At 46.2% G+C, this 20,353-nt stretch overlaps 1 protein-coding gene across 10 annotated transcripts in view; it reads left to right on the forward strand.

Moving 5' to 3' along the window:
• The window catches only part of TEAD1 (TEA domain transcription factor 1), a 261,401-nt gene that overhangs the window by 5,591 nt on the left and 235,457 nt on the right, over positions 1-20,353 (forward strand). Inside the window, exon 1 of one of the 10 annotated variants that reach the window (XM_059136491.1) lies at positions 2,622-2,642. The exons of the other annotated variants lie outside the window; for them this stretch is intronic. The gene's annotated coding sequence lies outside the window, so the exon portion shown is untranslated. Of the gene's footprint in view, positions 1-2,621; positions 2,643-20,353 lie in introns of those variants that run through there. 10 annotated transcript variants of the gene reach the window in all.

The following is a 20,353-nucleotide window of genomic DNA, read 5'->3' on the forward strand; positions in this document are numbered from 1 at the left end:
GTGTTGGTAATGGGGGGGGTGAAATGAATGCCTTTTTATAATAGTTAACTAGATCTGAATGTTAGATTGACTTTTTTTTTTGCTTTGCACTGTATCCAAACCTGCATCTTGTACATTTTTGCATAACCAGATGCTCTGCGTTGCTGAGTTCTCTTTGAAAACCAGTTATCTTTTCCCTAATAGTAAACTAAATAAATGAATATTTTATTACCATTAATGGTACAATCTCCGTAAAGACAGGATCCTCTTTAGAGGGCAGAATAGAAAGCAATAAATGCAGAAACCTTATGAATTCATTCAGGACAACCCACTATTAATCTTGGAATACCAACCAAGCCTTTAGAAGGTGATCTCCTCATTTGTTCGTCTTTACATCTTAACTTGATGGCACTCTGTGACAGGAGTCGTCTTTGACAGCATTCATGCCACTGCCTTCTGTCCTTTAAATTTTCTCCGACCTTCGTGCCTTTTCCAAGAAAAAAAAAGTTAATGAAGGCCAGGAGCCAAATCCTCTGTGGAATCAGTTTTGATTGGAAGAAAGAACAACTTCAGCTGGACCTTCCGACTCTCGTCCGGTCTGACTTCTGCTGAAATGCAAAGAGAGCCCGCAGAAACCAAATGACTTCATTTGCTCTGGCACTCAAGAGCCGAATTCACTTCCACCGTGGTGAAATAAAAGGAGCCAAGTGTTTTAAATAGCCACTCCCCGAGGCCCGCCCGCCGGAGTGTTTGGAGAAAAGCGCATTGTCTGCTTGCCGCTCTCGCTGGGAGCCGGCCGGACCCGCCCTCCCCCACCAGGCAGCTCCCTTGCCTGAGCTGACATCTGGTTTTCTCTGTTCACCTGATGCATACCTGCCTGCGTGCGCACGCGTGTGTACAAACACACACACACACACACACACATCGCGGGCAAGCGTGTGTCCTGTAGGTAGCGCGTGGAAGGCGTGTTGTGTTTCAAATCCCTCCCGGGATCGGGGGTGGGGGGAGCCACAAGGCTAATAGCACAAAATAAAATGTAAACACAGCAGCCGCCGCACATGCCGCTGCTGCTGGGTTTCTGTGGGCCGGTGCTCTGGGTAGGCGTGCCTATTGTTGTGGCCGCAACAGGCGGCAGAAGTTGGGGCACCATATGGCGGATGTGGGCCTCAGATAAGCTGTCTGGTAATTTAGCTTATCAATAGCATTTTGATATGCTTCATTTTCAGATCACCCATCACTGCGGCTGGGGATGTCCTGGGGGCTAACTGATTGCAAACCATTGAAACCATTGTGAGCCATGCTTCCTTTGGTGGAATCTCTTTCAACCCATTCTCCTGGGCTGCCTTTTCATCTCAAAGCCTTTGGGAGACCGTGGTGGGTAGAGTTAGAAAGAACCCCATCAGCTGAGGGGATGGGCAGCTCTGTCCTGAAATCTGGAATGCTCAGCAAAGACCTCAGCAAGTATTTTCATAGTGAACAAAAACAGAAAACAAGCTACCTGATAGCATTTTTTTTTTTTTTTAAATATAGGCAGAGTTGAGAAATTCCCGTAATTCAAAATCTGCCTTTGTTTTAAACACTGGAGAGATAAGATAAGGCTGCTATTGTTCATTCTTATTTTGATAAAAGGTTTCTAGTTTTGTTGTGCTTTCAAAATACCTCCCTAATTTCCTTTCACCTTTGTGTTTTACCTTAATCCTAAAATATAAAATTGATTGATGTCTATATAACTGGAAACTAGGGAAAGAGCCCTCTGTGATTTGGAGGCCGGAAGCATCTTCCTTTATGACTTGGATTGTTAAAGAGGGACATACTTCTAGAACACTTCTACTCAGGTGTCTGGTGAAGCTGAAGGAAAACTATTCTGGTGGGGAACCAACTGAGGGACTCTTTCCTGAGTGGCTGGAACCAGCTCAGGGATTCTGCACACAGTAGGTGGCTCCATGGGGATTTGTGCTTATCAGATGTGTGAATCTTCTTCAGCAAATCCATGTGTCCCCAGTTCCTGCCAGGCCCTGGGGGAAGAAGCCGGGGTCAGACCTGCTGTCCCTATCCCAGCCCACCGTGCCTGGGTGTTCTTGCTCACCTTTCCAGGCACTTCACTTTCCCCACATTTTGACTGCCGGGTTTGTAATGCACTGTGCACAGATCCTTTTGTGTGGCTAATTCAGGATGATTCTGACTCAAATCCAGGTCAGCTACTTTACACGCCTGCCCGGGGGAGCCTCTGCTGCGCCCGTGTTCCCACCTGAGCACCTGCACTGCAGGCTCCACAGATCTTTCAACAGCCTGGACGTACCCCTGGGGATTTAGGAGGGCTGGGCCGCGTGCAGAGTTTCTGTATTTTTAAGAGTTCGGCGACGGTGTCTGCCTCTGGTTGGGAACCCTTGCTCAAGCCAGAGCCAGTCAGTCTAAATTTGGTCATCCCTCCTAACTCCGAATGGGATTTTTCTCCCCCCTGTATTTGTGAACAAATACTACATCTTTATGGAATTCACTAAGATGGACTTGGTTGGTTTTAAAAATACAGCCATACACAGAGAAGGTTGTACCTTTCTATTGCAGGAAAAGCAATAAAATGAACAGAGCCATCTTCCCCCTGTTTGGCAATCATCTGTCACACCTTGGGAGCATAGCCGTTGATTCCAGATGTGATTATAGAGGTGAGGTGTGTGTCAGGCTTGCCGGCAAGGGGTTTGAGGGACTAATTCTTGTCTGGCTGCTTGCAGAGATGGTTTCACTTCCCGGGTAGTGAGGCTGCTCACAGAGCCCTTCAGGTGGTAACCCCTTGATGTAGCAGGGTGGGGGGATGGGAGGGGTGATCCTGATGGCGTCCAGGAGAAGAGCCTGCTGCTTTGCATTCCTTTCCCCCCTCTTCCTTGCACCACGGGCACTTTGAAATCCATATGCTCCCGGTTTTTTGTAGAATTGCTGCTTGCCTCTGGTGGTTCAAACATGTACAGGTGCTACCTGGAGCTAGGGATTTGGTGATCGACCAAAGGTTGATAGAATGGTGATCAGTGAACACCCCCGAGAAGTTTGTAGTTCGACAAGGGAAACCGGCCTGTGAAGAGGTCATCAATGTCCAGTGGGGAGGCTGTATGTTCTGTACTTCCGTGCATTCTGAGATGCAACTTTCTGTATATTTGAAGTTGGGACATGTCCTGCCATCGTAGCTGGCTGGGCAGTGGTCACAGTCTGGAACAGGTGCGGGAGAGGAAGAGAATCCCTGGGCCCGATCCGGGGCATTCCTGAGGATGCTCTTGATGCTGCCAGGGCTCTAGGAACAAGGGTGAGAGTATATAGAAAAGCATGGGTGTTGATCTGGCTCTGAGAAATTGTTTTGGGTATACCTTACCCAATTTATTTTTCTTATTGTTTTCCTTTTTAGGTGCAGGATTGACATATGCTTAAAAAAAAAAAAAGGTACCTTGTTTATGAAATTAGATTTTTTGAGTGATGGAGCGGCATCCTGGCATGGTTTGTTTCACAGCAATAGTTTTTAGAAACAAAATCATGTTGCATTTTACAACCATTGGTGTGTTCAGAGTTGATGAAATGTTAGAGAACCATGTTTGCATCTCTATCCAAAAAAATTTGTGCGATTTTACTTTATTGACAGGGGTTGTTTTGAGGGAGTGGTTTGGGAAGGGACTTTTATTTTTTTAAGCATGTGTTCTTTTTAGGAGCATGAATTTCCTTGTGTAGCATCAGAATAAAGGGAAAATAAGACAGTCGTCTAAGTGCTCTTGGTAATAGCCAAACAGCTGTGTTGCTCAGGGGTAGGGATTAAGGAAAACTTTGCAGAGAAATGGGTGTTGGAGTTGGGTCGTAGGGAAAGGGTTTTATTTATTTATTTTTTGCCAGATGCCATTTTGGGAGTAGTGCCGAACTAAGTCATTAAAAAACAAATGACCGCCTGGTGGCGGGTATTATGGAGGGCACTGGGTGTGGTACATAAACGATGAATTCTGGAACACCAAAAAAAAAATTAAAACAAAACCAAAAACAAATGACCCCCCCCCCCTAGAAACACTCTAGAGCGGTGACCTCAACCCTCAAAACAGCTATGGAAAAGGTTTATTGCTGGTCATGAGCCTCTGTAGATCTGAAACTTGGATGTGAGCAATTAATTGAAAGAAGCAGAAGGAACTGGTTGATAAGGTGAAGGGGGGAGTGGTTTTCTGATTCTGGTTTGGAAAAAGGCAGGATAATACTGTAGTTTTAAAGACCCAGGTTTGGAGTAGGACACTCCTTAGCTGGACTCACGGCTCAGTCACTTTCTGGTTTTGTGGCCTTGGACAAATTGCCCTCTGAGCCCTGGTGCCCTCATCTCTGAAGTTCAGTAGAATGCCTCCTGTATGCCTGACATATAATACACGCCAAGGAAATAGCAATTTCTTTTTTTTTTTTTTTTCTTTTAAAAATGTTATTTAGTTGTGTGTATGTGAGATAGAACAAATAGGCAGGGGAAAAGGGCAGAGGGAGAGGGAGAAGCAGTTCCCTGCTGAACAGGGAGCCTGATGTGGACTTGATCCCAGGACTGTGAGATCGGGACTTGAGCTGAGGGCCGATGCTTAACCGACTGAGCCACCCAGGTGCCCCCCAAAGTAGAATTTCAGATGTTACCTTGAATGCCAGGTCTTCACAGATTTCCTGCCAGGTCAGCCTGGACAGTGACTCTTGAGGGACACCCAAGGCTGAGGCAGAGTTACTTAGAAGAGCTGGGCTTCAGGTCTTCAGACAGATGGATTTAAATCCGTGAGTGGCTGACGTGTCCCATGAAGTCCGGGACCATTAATCACTTTGTACCATAATTCCTCTATTCATAAGTGATGGAGGAAACCCATCAGTAACTATATAATATGTGAGGTCATTCTCTGCCGAGTGATTGTATGAATTAAATGGAAATGCTTCCGAAGGTGGGTAGCATAGTGCACCTTTGTCCACCAGAAAGGAAACCTCTTCCCTTAAATTCCTTTTTTTTTTTAAGATTTTATCTATTTGAGAGAGCAAGGAAAACTGAGGGGGAGAGGCAGAGGCAGAGGGAGAAGCACACTCCCCATGAGCAGGGAGTCTGATGCTTGGCTTGATCCCAGGACCCTGAGATCATGACCCCATCTGAAGGCAGCTGTGTAACCGACTGAGCCACCCAGGTGCCCTTCTTCCTTAGATTCTTGCTTGGAAGCCACGCCCCTAACTTTGGGATTGGGTTCTAAGAAGTTCTCTAAGATGGTTGTATGCAACTCCTCTTTTCACAGAGAAACTATCCTTGGGGCCCTCGAGCTGCTGAGGAAACATTAAGAAACCATCCCGGGAGTTTGAGGTTGGATCAAGCTTCTGGTGTGAGGAAATAAGAGAGTTATCTCTCCCCCTACTTTTGCTGCCCCCATTGCATTTTTGTTCTTTAAGTTAATTTTTTAAAATAGGGTCTGTCCCCAGCATGGAGCCCAATGAAGCGTTTGAACTCACAACCCTGAGATCAAGACCTGAGCTGAGATCGAGAGGCGGACACCCAACTGACCCACCTACTTTCCTTTGCACTTTTATTTTATTTTACTTTCTTTAGTATTATTTTATTTTTTTAAACTTTCTTTAGTATTTTATTTAATTTATTTTTTTAGAGTAGGTCCCACTGGGGCTTGAACTTAGGACCCTGAAGTCAAGAGTGCATGCTCTACCTACTGAGTCAGCTAGCCACGCCCCCCCGCACCCCCACCCCGTGCACTTTTTAATACCTGTTTGGGTGCAGGCTACTTAACTTCTCTGCTCTGTTTCCACATCTGGAAAAGGGAGCTGATGCTACCTACTCTGAAGGGTTGTGGGAAAGTTTAGGTAAGAGCTAGCTCAGTAGGCTACAGGTGTGACAGCTGCTAGACCCCCCCAGGCCATCCTGGTCATCTCAGTGCTCCAGGCTCTGAGATGAAATCTTTGACCCTTGTATTAGACTCCTTTCTGTGGACCTTAAATATATTTCAAATGATTCACACTGTGTGAATGGCAGCCCATCCATTCTTTTGCTAGTGTGTTTGCATAGTGAAGAGGATGTTGGTTAATCCAAGATGAGCGTCTCTTTGGGTTAGCACCCAGGTAGGCCCAGGATAGATGACCTGGGTCTCTTCTGGAGGCTAGTGGGTTGTAACCTGTGTTTTCAGAGTCGTCTGCCCAAAGCTGGTCAGCTACACTTGAACAGGGTGTGTCCATGTCCCCATATTTTTTGACTGGGGCCACTCCCAGGGACAGGTCTGAGCAGGCAGGGCTACTTTGTGTGAGCCAGGGCTGGGGACCACCTGCATTTTATGGACTTATCTGCTGGTCTCTTAACCAGGTTCCACAGAACTGTGTGTGAGTGAATCTGATTTTCTAGCCTTTAAATTAAGAATTAAGATGAAAGATGTTAAGAGAGATGAGTGGACATGGCGGGAGGGATGAAGGCTTTTGGAGGTAGGCAGGCAGAGCCTTGAGGAGTGGAGAGAGGCATAGTTTAAAACCACTCACAACCTGTGACTCTACTAAAAGCCACTGAATTATATAATTTTAAGGGGTAGATTTTATGGTATGTGACTTGTATCTCATAGAATCAGTGTGGCACCGAATCCAGTGAATCACACTGAACAACGTACGCACTGTGACACCCCTCCAACATTTGTTTTGCTGATCAGATGATTAAGGTTGATATGCAGAGTGATGTCCTAATACGGGTTTTTTTTTTGTCCTAATACAGGTTTACATTTCTGCTTGTTTCCTGCTTTTAGTGAGGGGCCTATAGGTACCCATTAGAAATGTCTACGGCGGAAGATTGCTTTTACTTTTAGAAATAGGGACTTCAGGGGCACCTGGGTGGCTCAGTGGGTTAAAGCCTCTGCCTTCAGCTCAGGTCATGGTCTCAGGGTCCTGGGATCCAGCTCCGCATGGGGCTTTTGGCTCAGCAGGGAGCCTGCTTCCTCCCTCTCTGCCTACTTGTGATCACTGTCTGTCAAATAAATAAAATCTTTAAAAAAAAAAAAAGAAAGAAAGAAAGAGGGACTTGAGTAATGCAGAATGATCTGCCTCTCAGTGATGAATGCTGACTATGTTAGCTGCCCATATGGCTTACACTTAAGCCATCCTAGACCTCAATAAATACCAGCAAGGAAAAACTGGGAGATGAGGTGGTGAAGAGACCCGGAAGGTACCTGTGGCCCAAAGTCCAGTATCGAATCTGCTTTGTAAATTGACTTAAGAGGGGAAAGAAAAGAACCCCGAGTCAGGCTAATGTATACCCCGGGTTTCAGCTTCTGCTCTGGCCAGTTTTTTCTTAATCGTAGCTTAATTGTAGCTTGGTCTTGCTCCTGTGTCCTCCCAGATGCTCCCTGTCTTCCGCATAATAACTGTTTGTGGCAGCTTTTATCCACTGGTATTTTGTAAAGGGTCGTCCTCTTCCGTTCCTTGTGGCTGTGTGCGTGCTTGCCTTTCCCGTCCTGCTCCTTGTATCTGAACAGCAGCTAATATCACCCTCTTTCCTCTCCAGTGCTCCAGCTTGGACGATAAACTATACAGTCATTGTACTATTAGGAAACTATTGAGGAAACTGGATAACCTCCTTTACTTAAGCAGAATGGAGGTAAAATCTTTGGGCAGGCGGTCTTTGTGGCTAGGGCTTGAGTTCCTGATTCTGGAAGGTGTGTCCCCAGGCTGTTTCGGAGAGCAGAGCCTCAGCCACGGAGGAGCTTTTTCCTCTAAACCTGTGCTACTTTTAACCAAATTGCTTCAAACCCTCTGCTCTAATGCAGATCAATTCATGATGTATTAAAAAAAAAAAAAAAAGTGACTATTCATCGGAATGATTCAGCGTTGGTTCATTTCCGTTTTAGACTAGCAAAGTTTAATTGAGAAGTTTTTCCCAGTGGAATTCTGAAAGGTTTCTATTGTGTGAAATTCGGGGATTTCAGATTATATTTTAGGACTTGTGGTCTCAGTGCTCTTGACAGTCTTCGGTTTCAGGCTTGGTTCTCCTTGTTCTTTGGGACACTGTGGGATCATGTCCTATGATGAATCTAAATCTATTAGGCAGAGAAAGTAGCATGGAATTCAAGGAATTTTAGTCCTTTGCTTAGAACTGAAAGTAATTATAACAACCCTGCTCAGTTCCAGGTGGTGGTTTCGACACCATTATTTATTTAGTTACTGTATCCCGAGCTTCATGCAGTTAACCTCGGGCAGGTGTTCAGTGCCCTGCAGTGTCTTCCAGGTCTGGCCATTGTTGTTGAGCTCTGAGGACTGTTTCCTCCTTGGGGCAGTTCATAGGGAGAAGGCCCCTCTGGAGGGTCCTCCAGAGGCCAGGGTCCAGGTCCCTCCACTTGGCAGCTGTGTAGAAGAGAAGGCTTGGTTGGACAGCCCCTGGCATTGGTTTTTGGTTTTCCCTGTGCCCTTGGGCAGGCAAGTCACTTGAAAAGCTTTCCTTTCCCTCAGGGAGGCTGATGCTGGGACCCCGTCCCCCAGTCCGCTTTTGAGCTGACCTTTAGATTAAAGAGATAAAATGTGAGAGCCAAGGCAGAAACGTCTGGAGAACCGCATTTTTTTTTTTTTTAAAGATTTTATTTATTTATATGACAGAGAGAAATCACAAGTAGATGTGGGGCAGGCAGAGAGAGAGAGAGAGAGAGAGAGGGAAGCAGGCTCCCTGCTGAGCAGAGAGCCCGATGCCAGACTCGATCCCAGGACCCTGAGATCATGACCTGAGCTGAAGGCAGCTGCTTAAACCACTGAGCCACCCAGGAGCCCTGGAGAACCGCATCTTTATCGGAGTCCTTCCTTCCCCTGCCCCATACTCCCCTTCCACAGACAGGGTTTAGGGAGGAGGAGCAGTACTGCTGAGTCCCCTCCATCACTCACTTCTGGTTGCCCATCCCCAGGCTACTCCGTAGAATTTGGTAAGTAAGGGAGACTGCCCAGGTTCTGTCTTTAGCCCATTCTTCAGCATTACTTCATCTAAACCCAAGAGCTCCATTTGTGGTTGAAGGAAGTGAAGCCCCGAGAGGTCACACAGCTGGTGTAATGCGTCCCAGGATCAGCATTTGAAGCCAGCTCCTAGATCTGGTGGCTCCACAGCTGTCAGGCCAAGAAGATGGTGAATTAAGTCACCTATCAGGCTTTATTATTATGGCATTTGAATGGAATTGTGATAGATTACAACACTGAAAACCAAGGTCAGCTTCCCCTTACTTGGTATATTTGTGTAGAAATGGTAGGCAGTAACTTTGTTTTGTGTTCTTGGTGATCTCTTTTACTCTGACTTCCAAACAAGCCTGTGGCTAAGGTCTTAAAATCTTGGGTGTGACTTGGTCAAGCTTTCAATCAGGGGATTGTCTCACTTTCATTTTGTCTTCTTGAGAAGGGGCAAGAGGCATCTCTGCCCCCTTGTTTTCAGCCCTCTAAAGACTGGGAGGACCCAGTACTCTGCCCCTCTCAGACTGGGTATACTGGCCATTGAAAATGAGAGGGTAAGGCTCCTGGGGGCTGGACTGATGCCATCTCCTTTATGCATGTGTATGGTGTATGTGGAGATGAAGCTGGTATGGTTGGAAACCTGGGTTGATAACCCATTTAGGGGTGTGGGTTGTGTGTGTGTGTGGTGTGTATGTATGTATGTGTAGGGAGGGTGATGCTTTTTGAAAGCCTGGGACTGGACCTGCCAGTTTCTCTGGTTTTTCTCTGGAATGTGCTCTGTTGGCAGACTGTCAGAAGAAGCCAGGCTTCCCCCACCCCCCATGAAGGCTTAGATATGGAAATGGCCTCCTGCTGGGTAGGCTTTAAGCAGATGACCTTGACTTCACTCCTAGATAGTACGGGGTGCTTGGGGACCTGGGAAGATGGGATTAATTCCCTCCCTCCCCTGCCCAGGCGACCGCCCAGGTAACCTGATGGAAAATATGCCTTAGGCTGTGATACAGGGTGAGCAGTAGAGAGGGCTGAGAGGAAGAAAGGCCTAACGGGCTTGCTCAGAGCCCTTAATAATCAGGCCTCCGAAAAAGACATTAGGGTTTTCAAAATGGGAGTGCTAATGGGGTTGCTACCCATCTTAGGCATCTTGGCTGGTTTTTAATGAGAGTGGGCTGGTTGAGACTCTTACTCCTGTTCCCCTGGTTGTGGTGACTCTGATCCAAAAGGGTAAGTTGGAGCCACTGATTGGCCAGTTTCTGGGACATGTGCTCTTGTCTTTCCCTCTTTCCCAGTCTACTGGTTTGCTTCCTTCTTCATACCTTTCCCCATGCCTTTTGGATACTTCTGCTCTTGGCCATTTTGGCCTTGCCCTGACTTTTGTACAGTTCTCTGTAGTGTTTGGTATATTTAGCAAAGTAGCCTAACAGCTTGGCTTTGACATCAGACCCTGGTTCCATAGCTTCCATTCTTGCTTTTACTGTGCATGTGATCTCAAGTAAATTATTTTGTTTCCTCATCTGAAAAATACAATAGTAATATGATAAAGTGAAAATGGTGAAATAATGGTGAATGGCCCACAGTGAGCTTTGCCATGTTGTCTCCCCCAGCTGGTTCGTAGTCCCTGGTTTTTTTTCTGCCTCCAGCTCATGCCGCCCCTCCCTGTTTCTGAGGGCTTTGTCCCAGGCGGGATGGCCCTGTCTGATGGGAGCTCATTTATTTGCTTTTCCATCTTCCTCTATTGGGTTTAGTTTTAAGCTTTTTCCCAGCTTCCACTCTTTCTGGATTTCCTGCTCTGTTGTTTTTCTCTCTTCAGACAATTTCCCTTTTGCTTTCACATTTTTTTTTTTTAAAGATTTTATTTATTTATTTGACAGAGAGAAATCACAAGTAGTCGGAGAGGTAGGCAGAGAGAGAGAGAGGGAAGCAGGCTCCCTGCTGAGCAGAGAGTCCGATGCGGGACTCGATCCCAGGACCCTGAGATCATGACCTGAGCCGAAGGCAGTGGCTTAACCCACTGAGCCACCCAAGCGCCCCTGCTTTCACATTTTTACACACAAGACACACATATGCACACATGTGTGTGGCTGGACTCTTCCCCCTTTCATCCTCTGTTCTTATCATCCCCCTTTTATTCTCTGCTTTTATTACTATGAGATCTTAGAGAGACTGCCCCTACAGTTTTCTGAATTTCACCAAAAATGGTCATCAGAAAAGCACCACTTTTTGATTCTGTGGCCTTTAACACTGGAGAGCATCTTCAGGCTTCTGGACTTAAGAGCACTCTCAAGAGTTGTTACTCTTTTGAAAAGACTTAATGAATTCTCATTCTCATGTTTATGAATGTGTAGAATTACACACATTTCTTCTAAGTATCTCTTTGACCTTGGGCAACCTCTTTAAACTTTTGAACCTCAGTGCCCTTACCTGTAAAATGGACCTGGTTGTGTCTTCCTCCTGGATTATAGCAAGGGTTAGCACAGTGCTGGCAGAGAAGGTAGTGTCCCATAAGTCACCATCACTAGGTAGTCACCACCTCTGGGTGATTGCTGTCACCCAGTAGCTAAAATTAGAATGCCAAGGACCTCTTCCTGGAGCAGCTCTCTGTGTGAGGGAGGGGGACAAGAACAGTATCTTAGATTTTATTTGAGATCTTCAACATTTTTATTATGAAAAAATTCAGTACAATAGAGGGCAGTGGACTTCCCATGTCCCGTCATCCCTCAGCAATGGTCATCAACTCCTGGCCATTTTTGTTTCTTCTAAACCCCTGGCTCATCTCCCACTGGATTTTTGTTCTGAAGCAATCCCAGATGTCATACCATTTCATCTGTAAAGTTTCCAGTAAGTGCTTAAAAACTAAGACTCTTTAAAAAAAATACTAACTGTATGGGCACCTGGGTGGCTCAGTGGGTTAAGCCGCTGCCTTCGGCTCAGGTCATGATCTCAGGGTCCTGGGATCGAGTCCCGCATCGGGCTCTCTGCTCAGCAGGGAGCCTACTTCCTCCTCTCTCTCTCTGCCTGCCTCGCTGCCTACTTGTGATCTCCCTCTGTCAAATAAATAAATAAAATCTTAAAAAAAAAAAAAACCTAACTGTAATATCAGCATCATAACATTTTAATAATAATCCCTTAATATAAAATATCTATAAAAGTAACCTTTCAGATTTCCTTGAGTGTCTCGTCATTGTTTACCCACAGTTGGATTCATTGAAATCCAGGTCCGGACAAGATCCACAGGTTCTGTTTGGTGACTGTGTCTCTCAAAACTCGTTAGAGACCTCCTTTCCCTCCTTTATTTTCCCTTTGCAGGTGGTTTGTTACAAAAGCCTCACTGTGTCTCTCTTGAGTTCCTTTCTTTCTGGATTTTGCATCCTCAGGGTGCCATGGATCCTGTTCCACTGTCCTCTGTAATTCCCACAAATGGGAATTTACATCTACAAGCTCAACCTGGTTCAGGTTCAGTGTTTTTGTTGGTGGGTTGGTGTTTTTGTTTTTGAGAGGAATATTTCATAACTAGTATTTACACGAGAGGCACCACTAGAGGCATGTAATCATAATGCACAGTTGTCTCTTTCTTTGTAATACTAATAGCCGTTGGTTTATGCTCTCGGCCCTTAATGCATGATTTCTTACGGGCTCTGTACACTGGTAATATTCCAGTCCTCTTGATCTTTCTTCATTTATTAGCTGGTAGACTCTTACAGAGAGAAATGTGCTCATTGTTTATTTGGATTTGGATAACTTGGTGTATAGTTTGTACAGGAGACGCTGGTTTCAGTTTTGTCTTTTTTTGTTTTGAGTATCATGCAATCGTAGATTTTAAATTATTGGATGTTTTGAATACATTATAGTTTCTCTTACTGATACTCAAATTGTATCATCTTTGGCCACGAGGAGTTTCTTCAGTGGGCTCCTTTGTCCTTTTGATGTTACCTGGATAGTTTTTTTTTTTTTTTTTTTAACTTGGATAGTTTTTGATAGCTTTCTGCTACCCAGTCTCTTCCTGTGTATTCTTGACTTAGAATGAACCATTTCTGCTGGGATTTTGGTTCCTTGTAGTGGAAAATGGTATCTCAAGGCCAAGTCCGAGCACTAGGCTCTCTGCCTAACCCCCACCTCCCACACCCCTCCACCTTCTTCAGAAATGGATCCCACCTTCCAGGTCAATGTGTTGACCCACGGTAAATCCTTTCCTTGTGCTCTTGTACCGTGTTGGCTTCGTTGGCTGTCATTCGCCACTTCTGTGCCCTTGCTTGTCATCTTGTCCTTTTCTCCCCTAAGAAAAAAGGCTAAGCCAAAGAATTCCACGGGGACAGTTCGTGGTTTGACACTCATGGTGAAGGCCAAAGCTCACATTAATTTAGGTTTCACAGAAGACTTCAGTTAGTGCCATTGGTCATGTCTACCTAGTAGTTTGTTCTGCTCCTTGTTTAAATAACCAGAAGGTGAGAAATTCCTGGTCTTATTACCTCTCTAAGCCATTCATATGGCAGGCTATGTTTTGAGGAGATGGTTGGGGTCATTTACACACATCTGTTTGAATAAATACTCCTTGAACTAAGTTCTGTACCTTCCTTTCTTGAAGTGTTTAAGATAGAATATATTTAATCTCTCAGTCATTTAAAGAATTTATCACTAATACATTATTTTTTATAAGCAAAAAAAACCCCATTAAAGCTTTGTGGTTTTAGGCAGATTTGTGCTGTGGAGTCCTTAGAGCACAGCAAGTGTGGTGCTGTTGTGGGAACACCATAGTAAGCCTCTAAGCCTAAAATAAGTTCTTTTTTCTTTAACAGGTCTGCTGTTAGAGGTATTTTTAGTAATTCCTATCTTTGTTTCTTGGAAATTGTTTTGATACCCATGGTGGTTCATTGCAGAATATGCACTTAGGGAAGAAGTAATGACTAAAAAAAAAAAAATTAAAAGCTCATTTTAAGGAAGAAGCTATATGGCTCTCAGAGGGTCCATTCAGGCCTGGAGTTTCAGCTTCAGTAATACTTTTTTTTGTTTTGTTGATGAAACAAAGCCATGAGCATTCACAACCCAGCGAAAACGGCCTCACAACAGAATGAGTGAGGAGTCCTGAGATTGTCATCACTTATGACCTCCCTGAGAAATTAACCAGCATCCTGGTCTGTGAAATTTTGGATACTCACTTAGTAACTAATGGCTGGCCCTCCCTGCATTTTATTTTTTCTTTCTTTCTTTCTTTCTTTCTTTCTCTCTCTCTCTCTCTCTCTCTCTCTCTTTCTTTTTAAAGGCAGTGTGCTTCATTTAATGGTTCCTCTGTATTAAAGCAAAGCATTTAATCCTCTGTATTTAAAGCAAAGCATTGTAGGGGTTCATCCCCTCCCCCTTCGTGGGCACAGAGAGAGGGCAAGGAGCCCTGTAATTCACAGGCAGGCCGGGCCTCTGTGCCCCGAGGTAAACTCAGTTTCACAAAGGGAATTTTCATTGTGGTCCTGTGGCTCCCTGACACAGTGGAGGCTTCAGGAGGCAAGTGGTAAACGCTACCAAAGTAAAAGCTGGACTGGGGCCACTGACGTCATGTCAGTAAATCTGCTGGAGGAGCCCCGCTGAGCAGTGCCTGCCAGCCGGCCCCTGCACTTTGGCCTCGCCTGGTCCACTGTTCTCACTGTTTCCTCCACCCCCCACCCCCCCAACCAGCCTCCATTGTTGTTTTCCTTTTCCTCTGTGCTCTGGGCCGGTGTTGAAACCCGTAAACGCTTGGAAAGCCATCCCTGGAGCTGGTCCTCTGTTTGATGCCCTCCGCCGGGGGGAAGGGGAAGCCCAAGGATGGGTGGGCAGGGGAGGCTTGAGAAGGGCTCCTTGATGATGGACAGATCTGTGGGGACCTCGTGGGAAGCAGCCAGAGGCTCCGGCTCCTGACTCTTTACTTTTAAAGTGCGTTTAGAGAGCTTTGCTCTTCAGTACTGGGCGCGTGTGTGCATGCGGGCCCATCCCCATTCGTCCGCTTGTGCGAGCGTGTGTGCGTGTGTGTGGTGGGATGGAGAGAGTCATGTTCCAGGTGGAGGACAGTAGAAGTCCTGAAGTGCAGTGTTCTGGAGAGGGTGATTTAAGAGAATGAGTTCCACTGGGAGTCTTTCAGTGCCCACTACTCATTGGTCCGCTAACTGAACTCTCCCTGGTTTGCAACTCTAACAGATCTAGAGCCACATGCTTCTTCACATCTTGGGTATTTAGAGGCACAACCCCAGATGCGCCTGAATTAAAATATTGCTGTGCTAAATCTATTTTTACATCGAGGGGAATGACATCTAAAAATAAACCTTATCCCACCTGTTACCCACTTTTGGGAAGTTTGAATGTGGTCAAGTCACAGCCCACAGACCAGGCTTTTGATCATGGCTTCAAATGGGGTGTCCAAATATCCCTTTTCCTGCCGTTGGCATGCTGTTTGATTTTATTAACCATTGCCATCCTGTTTTTTTTATTTTGCTGTGAACATTCATTTGCAAATAAGAGTGAAGCCTAAGTTCAGGTTGGGTTTGAAGTCCCTAAGTCTTAGGGTCAGAAACATATTAAAAGCAGTATCTTATCCATGAATCATTAGATGAGTCAGTTCCTGAAACCACTACAAGCCTCATAGTTCTTGGCTACAAGCAAAAGCAGGAAATCCAGGCTTCAATAACTTCCTTTCCCGGTCCTGGCTGGAGTCACATTGGTGGTTAGGTTCTGCTGTCTGCCTTTGTAAGCGGTAGGAAGATGTATGTCTGAGGAACAAAGGCACTCGAGTCAATTTACTGAAACTGTTTATAATTTGTGGTCTTGATCTGAATGTGAGGCTGCACTGGCATACCCTGCTCGGGCCGTTCAGCTCTGCACACTACTCCCGGGAAGGCGGTGGGCTGGGTCCCTCAAACGGCCCCAGAAAATGCAAGGTGAATGTGGCCGGGAGCTCTGACGTTCCAGTGAATGCCCCAGCGTGTGGGCACGGACACAGGCAGGAGGCAGAAAGCTCTGGAGCCCATATGCACAGCTGAAGAAGTATCAACTTCTTTTGTTCTCTTGGTTAAGAGAGAGGGAGGGCAGAGGGAGGGAGGGAGGGAGGGGAGAATGAGAGGAGAGAGAGGGAAAGAGAGAGAGAGAGAGAGGAGAGGAGAGAACACATCCATGCCAGCCCCCCCCCCCCCCAGCTCTGGCTTGTCTCTTACTGTTTTCTTGCAAATTTACTTCCTTATAAGCAGGGTCTTGTTTTTTCTTTTCTTTTCTTTTCTTTTAATTCCTTTTGCAACGTTTCAGGCCAGTCTTACTGACTTCAAAATCAGCTTGGTAACTATTTTATTTAATACTTGAAAAAGTAAGGGAGAAGCATGAAGTGCTGAGCTCCCAGTGTAGTGGGTCCACTGAACCTCGAGCGTCTCCTCTTTAATGAGCAGCCTCCGACTTGTCTGTGTTCCTCTGTCTCTCCCCGTGGGGCCCCTGCTCACTGCCGCTTTAGGCTTTGCTTGTGGCTTCATGGACTTTTTCGATTTTGAAAAAAAAATTAAACTCAAGTGTGATGCGATTTCCTTTACCCACTCCTCTGTTCCTTTCCTACGCTAATTGGTGTTAGCTGGCTGTGAGAAAATGGGACTGAACTTGGACTTTTTTCCCCACTGGGTATATATGGAACCACTGGAAGTTTTGATAGAAGTCTAAAAATAGAGTGGGAAGGCAAACCCTGTGAAAGAGATAAGGAAAAAGGAGGAGGAAGAGTGAAGTGATGGGCAGTCACGTCAGGACGCCGTCTCTTAAGTTGAGCTCGCTTCTAATGCATAGCCGGCAATGACTCAGAAAGGTCCAGTTCTGTTGCAGCCTTTGTAAAGGATAAAATAAAAGCAAATGCGAAAGTTTGCCTGCCTTGTTAATGAAGCCGGGCTGATTCAGAGCACAGATAGGCTGGTGAGCGCCACTTTGTTCTTACTTGTAATCATTTGTGTTTTGTGTCTAGGTAATTTCTCTGTTCACCCTCCGTCTAGACTGAGAGGTTCGGATGAGCTGTTGAGAAAGTTAGGCTCATTTTGACTTTAGAGGTTTGATAGTCATGATATCAGACTTGAGTTCTCCAGATTTCAGGCTTGTAAACAGAACAAAATGAGACCCTTAGTCCTAGGTGAGTTTGTTAGGAAATCATTGAAAATACATTCCTCTTATTGACTTGGGAAGAGTTACTGTCTAAACTTGGAGGAGACTTTTCCTTATGCTGTCAGAGGTACAAACCGTTACTTTTATTTGTCCTTCATTGATCTGAGAGTTAACCTCTTTTTAATGTAGATTTCAGGCCGGGAGTACAGGCTGAAGCTGGATTGCTTACCTTCCCTGGACCAAGTTGTTCAAGGCACCAGGGATTGATTCATTAATTAAAATCAATGTAAATGGATTTGTAAGCCTCCTGTAACAGATTATCTTATTAGCAACCACACAGAGCAGCCTGTGATCGGTGAGGAATGTGTTTGTTGCCCTAGGTGAAAGAGACCCCGACTGATGGACTCTTTGGGGCTACTTTGTGAGAAGCCCAGTGGCTTTTGTGTGGAAGGAGGGAGCCTTGCTTTAACCTTTATACCGAACCCTCTCTTCCTATGGAAAATTACTCTTAGTACATTTGCCCCAGAAAGCTTCCGCTCTGTGTTGAGTGTGTTCCGTGTCTCCCGGCGATGGCTACATCTCTCTCCCGCCTTTTGCATTCATGATCTCAAGGACGTTTTCATGTATTGGCCAGCTTTTGCCTGTTTCCAGGCAAGATTCCTGCTGAGAAGGAAGAACCAGAAATGAATTCCCATTTGATAACAACAAAATGCTTTTTTTCCCTTGACCCAAGCAACCAACAAGCTACAGAAAAGACAATTATCTGTTATTTGAGGATCTGGCTGTACAGCTGTGCTCCCTTGGAGTGAGGATTAAGAAGACAAGATGGTACCTTTGGAAAACCTTGTGGCTTTAACAAAGGTCAGAGTTGATTCAGCTATCATTGGTATCGTTATTTTTTGTAACAGTGCCGGGCAGGTAGATATCCTTTACAGTTAGACCAGCTTGCCCACCTCCTCTGTGATGTTCTGATCAAGGGCGGTGGGGGGGGGGGGTGGGGAGGTGGGGGTGTTGGGGAGCGGAAACGGACATCTCACCCAAGCTGAGTTGAACTGTCTCCTGAATATTTTGGAATGGGAACGGCAATCCTCACTCGTCCTTGATGCTCACATTATGTTCAGGGAAAATCTCACCGGGGAGATTGTTGACTCGTGGGTAGAGAGAACCATGGAACAAGACTACTTGGCAGAGAGAAAAGAACAAAGCAGCTGTGCAGAGCAGGAGATGAGACACCTTGGGAAAAGTCTCATTTGTGGATGGTTTTCCGTTTCTTGGTTTCCATTTCCCATAAGGGTTGGCTGCAGTTCTTGACTCGGGGGTCTTCTGATAGACCCCTTGGCCTTATAATGAACCCAGGCTCCCCTGTCCCTTTCCCCACCCCTTAGGTTCTCGGGTGTGTGTAACTGTTAATTGAAACCAAATGGTGTCTGGCCGACTAGTTTGCTGGGAAATAGGCCCTGTGTGGTGTTTTGGAGGAGCCCCAGTCACGCAGGGCTGCTGTTCTGGACCCCATGCCCCAGGGTGGATTCGGTCTCAGGAAACCTTACCTGGTTCTCTGGGTATTCAGCCAGCGAGGTAGGAACAGTCTAGGTGACGTGCTTGATGTGTGTCTCTGACTGGACGATTTCAAGGCCTCACCTAGGCTCTGCTGCCACTGGATTGGCCTTGCGGCTTTAGGTTTGTATGGTGCTTCCTTTAGGCTGGTGAGGAATTTCCCCCTGTCATGCCCCAGGGCGCTGGGATGATTTGGTTGGCTGAGCACCTGGAAGGGAGGCAAGCCAGGTGTGTCATTGGACCTGAGTGTCCTGCCTGGTGGCACCACCCCTCGCTTCCTCCCCTCCCATCTCTGATCAATGTGGAAAGCATGCTCTCCGTGGCCTTCGGCGAATGCTTCCTGATGAGAAATCCTGTGTGTATATTGGGCACGTGCTTCCAGCTCCCTCCCAGGGAATCTTCCAAACTCATTGGATTAGCAAATGGATTAAATGGCAGCTGCCTCCTTGAGGAGACCAGTAAGATGTGTGCCCTCGGGGATGGTGGCAGAAACCGCACCCTGCTGCCTCCACTGCTCCCCAGATTTGGGGGTGGGGGCGGGGGTGGTGGGCAGGCAGTGGCCATGAGGAGGGACGATGATTTGGATGAGACTTAACATCGGGAAATAACAAAGTAGAAGCTGTTCAAGAAGGTAGAGTTTGTTTTGGAAAGTCCTTGTCAGGCACACTGTAGCAGACGTACGTGGAGCGTTTGCTGGCTCGTTTTACAAAGTTGAAGCCGTTTTTAGTTTAGGCTTGATATGACATGTTATGTTCTACTCATTTAGTTGGTAAAGTTTTGTCTGTATAGTTAGAAAGTGGAAATAGAAAGTGGAAAGCTGGAGGGTTTTCTTTCTCCTGTAAATTGAGAGGCCACGGGGAGGGGAAACTTGGTTGAACGTTGTCGGGACGTGGCTGTGACGAGCGTGGATTTATGGAAGTGTGTTCCCAAGAGTCTAATAAAAAAGAACGTTCATCTGGTGCTTTCCAGGTCACACGCTTCTTTCAGCAGGCTAACTCTCTTAGCCCTCATGACAACTTGCCTTTCACAGATGAGGAAATGGGGTCTTGGAGATGAGGAGGCTTAACCAGGATCACACAGCCAGTGAGCCTGGGGCGGGGGTGGGAAAGGGCGGAGAGCCGCCAGCACGGAAACTGGCCCCAGGATGCTGTTGAATCCTGCAGGAAGCCTCCTTTGCTGTGCACTCTCCATCTTGCTGGCTCTAGGTGGGGGTGAGGGGGTGGGGGGAAGGATGTGTTAGGACAGGGCTATGGAAGGGTGACCTGGGGGTCGGGGAGGGCAGGCAGGTGGGGTCTGGGGACAGGAAAGGAATAGTTTGAAGCTACCAGTTTAGACAGGTCTCTGCAGTGTTCAGAGCTAAGAAAAAGCAGGAATGGACTCAGATATCTGCCCACTGGATTGCAGACCAGGCCAAGTGTCTTTGTTGGGCAGGGGGGGTTTTTTAATTGTTTCTGTTGTTGTTCTTGTATTTTTTTTTTTCCCCTAAAATTCTTATTGTTGCTATTCAGCTGGATCTTCTAAGTCAGACTGGCCAAAGGTGATGCTTGGGCCGGGGTCTGAAACCTTCCCAGGAGATTCTTGTTAAGGTATCTGAGTCCCTCTTAATTCTTGCTCCAGGTTTCTTTAACTAGGAAAGTTCCATAAAATGTAGCTACTTAACATCTCCAGGGAGCTTGTTAGACTTGCTGAATCTGAGATACCCCTCCCCCTCTCATCTCCAGGCCTGCTGAAGTAGAATCTTCATTTTAACAAGATTCCAGGTGAAAGCAAGCACAGTACCATTAAGGGAAGCACAGCTAATATGGAAATT

Source organism: Mustela lutreola, chromosome 1, assembly GCF_030435805.1.
Source record: "Mustela lutreola isolate mMusLut2 chromosome 1, mMusLut2.pri, whole genome shotgun sequence".
Classification (NCBI taxonomy): domain Eukaryota; kingdom Metazoa; phylum Chordata; class Mammalia; order Carnivora; family Mustelidae; genus Mustela; species Mustela lutreola.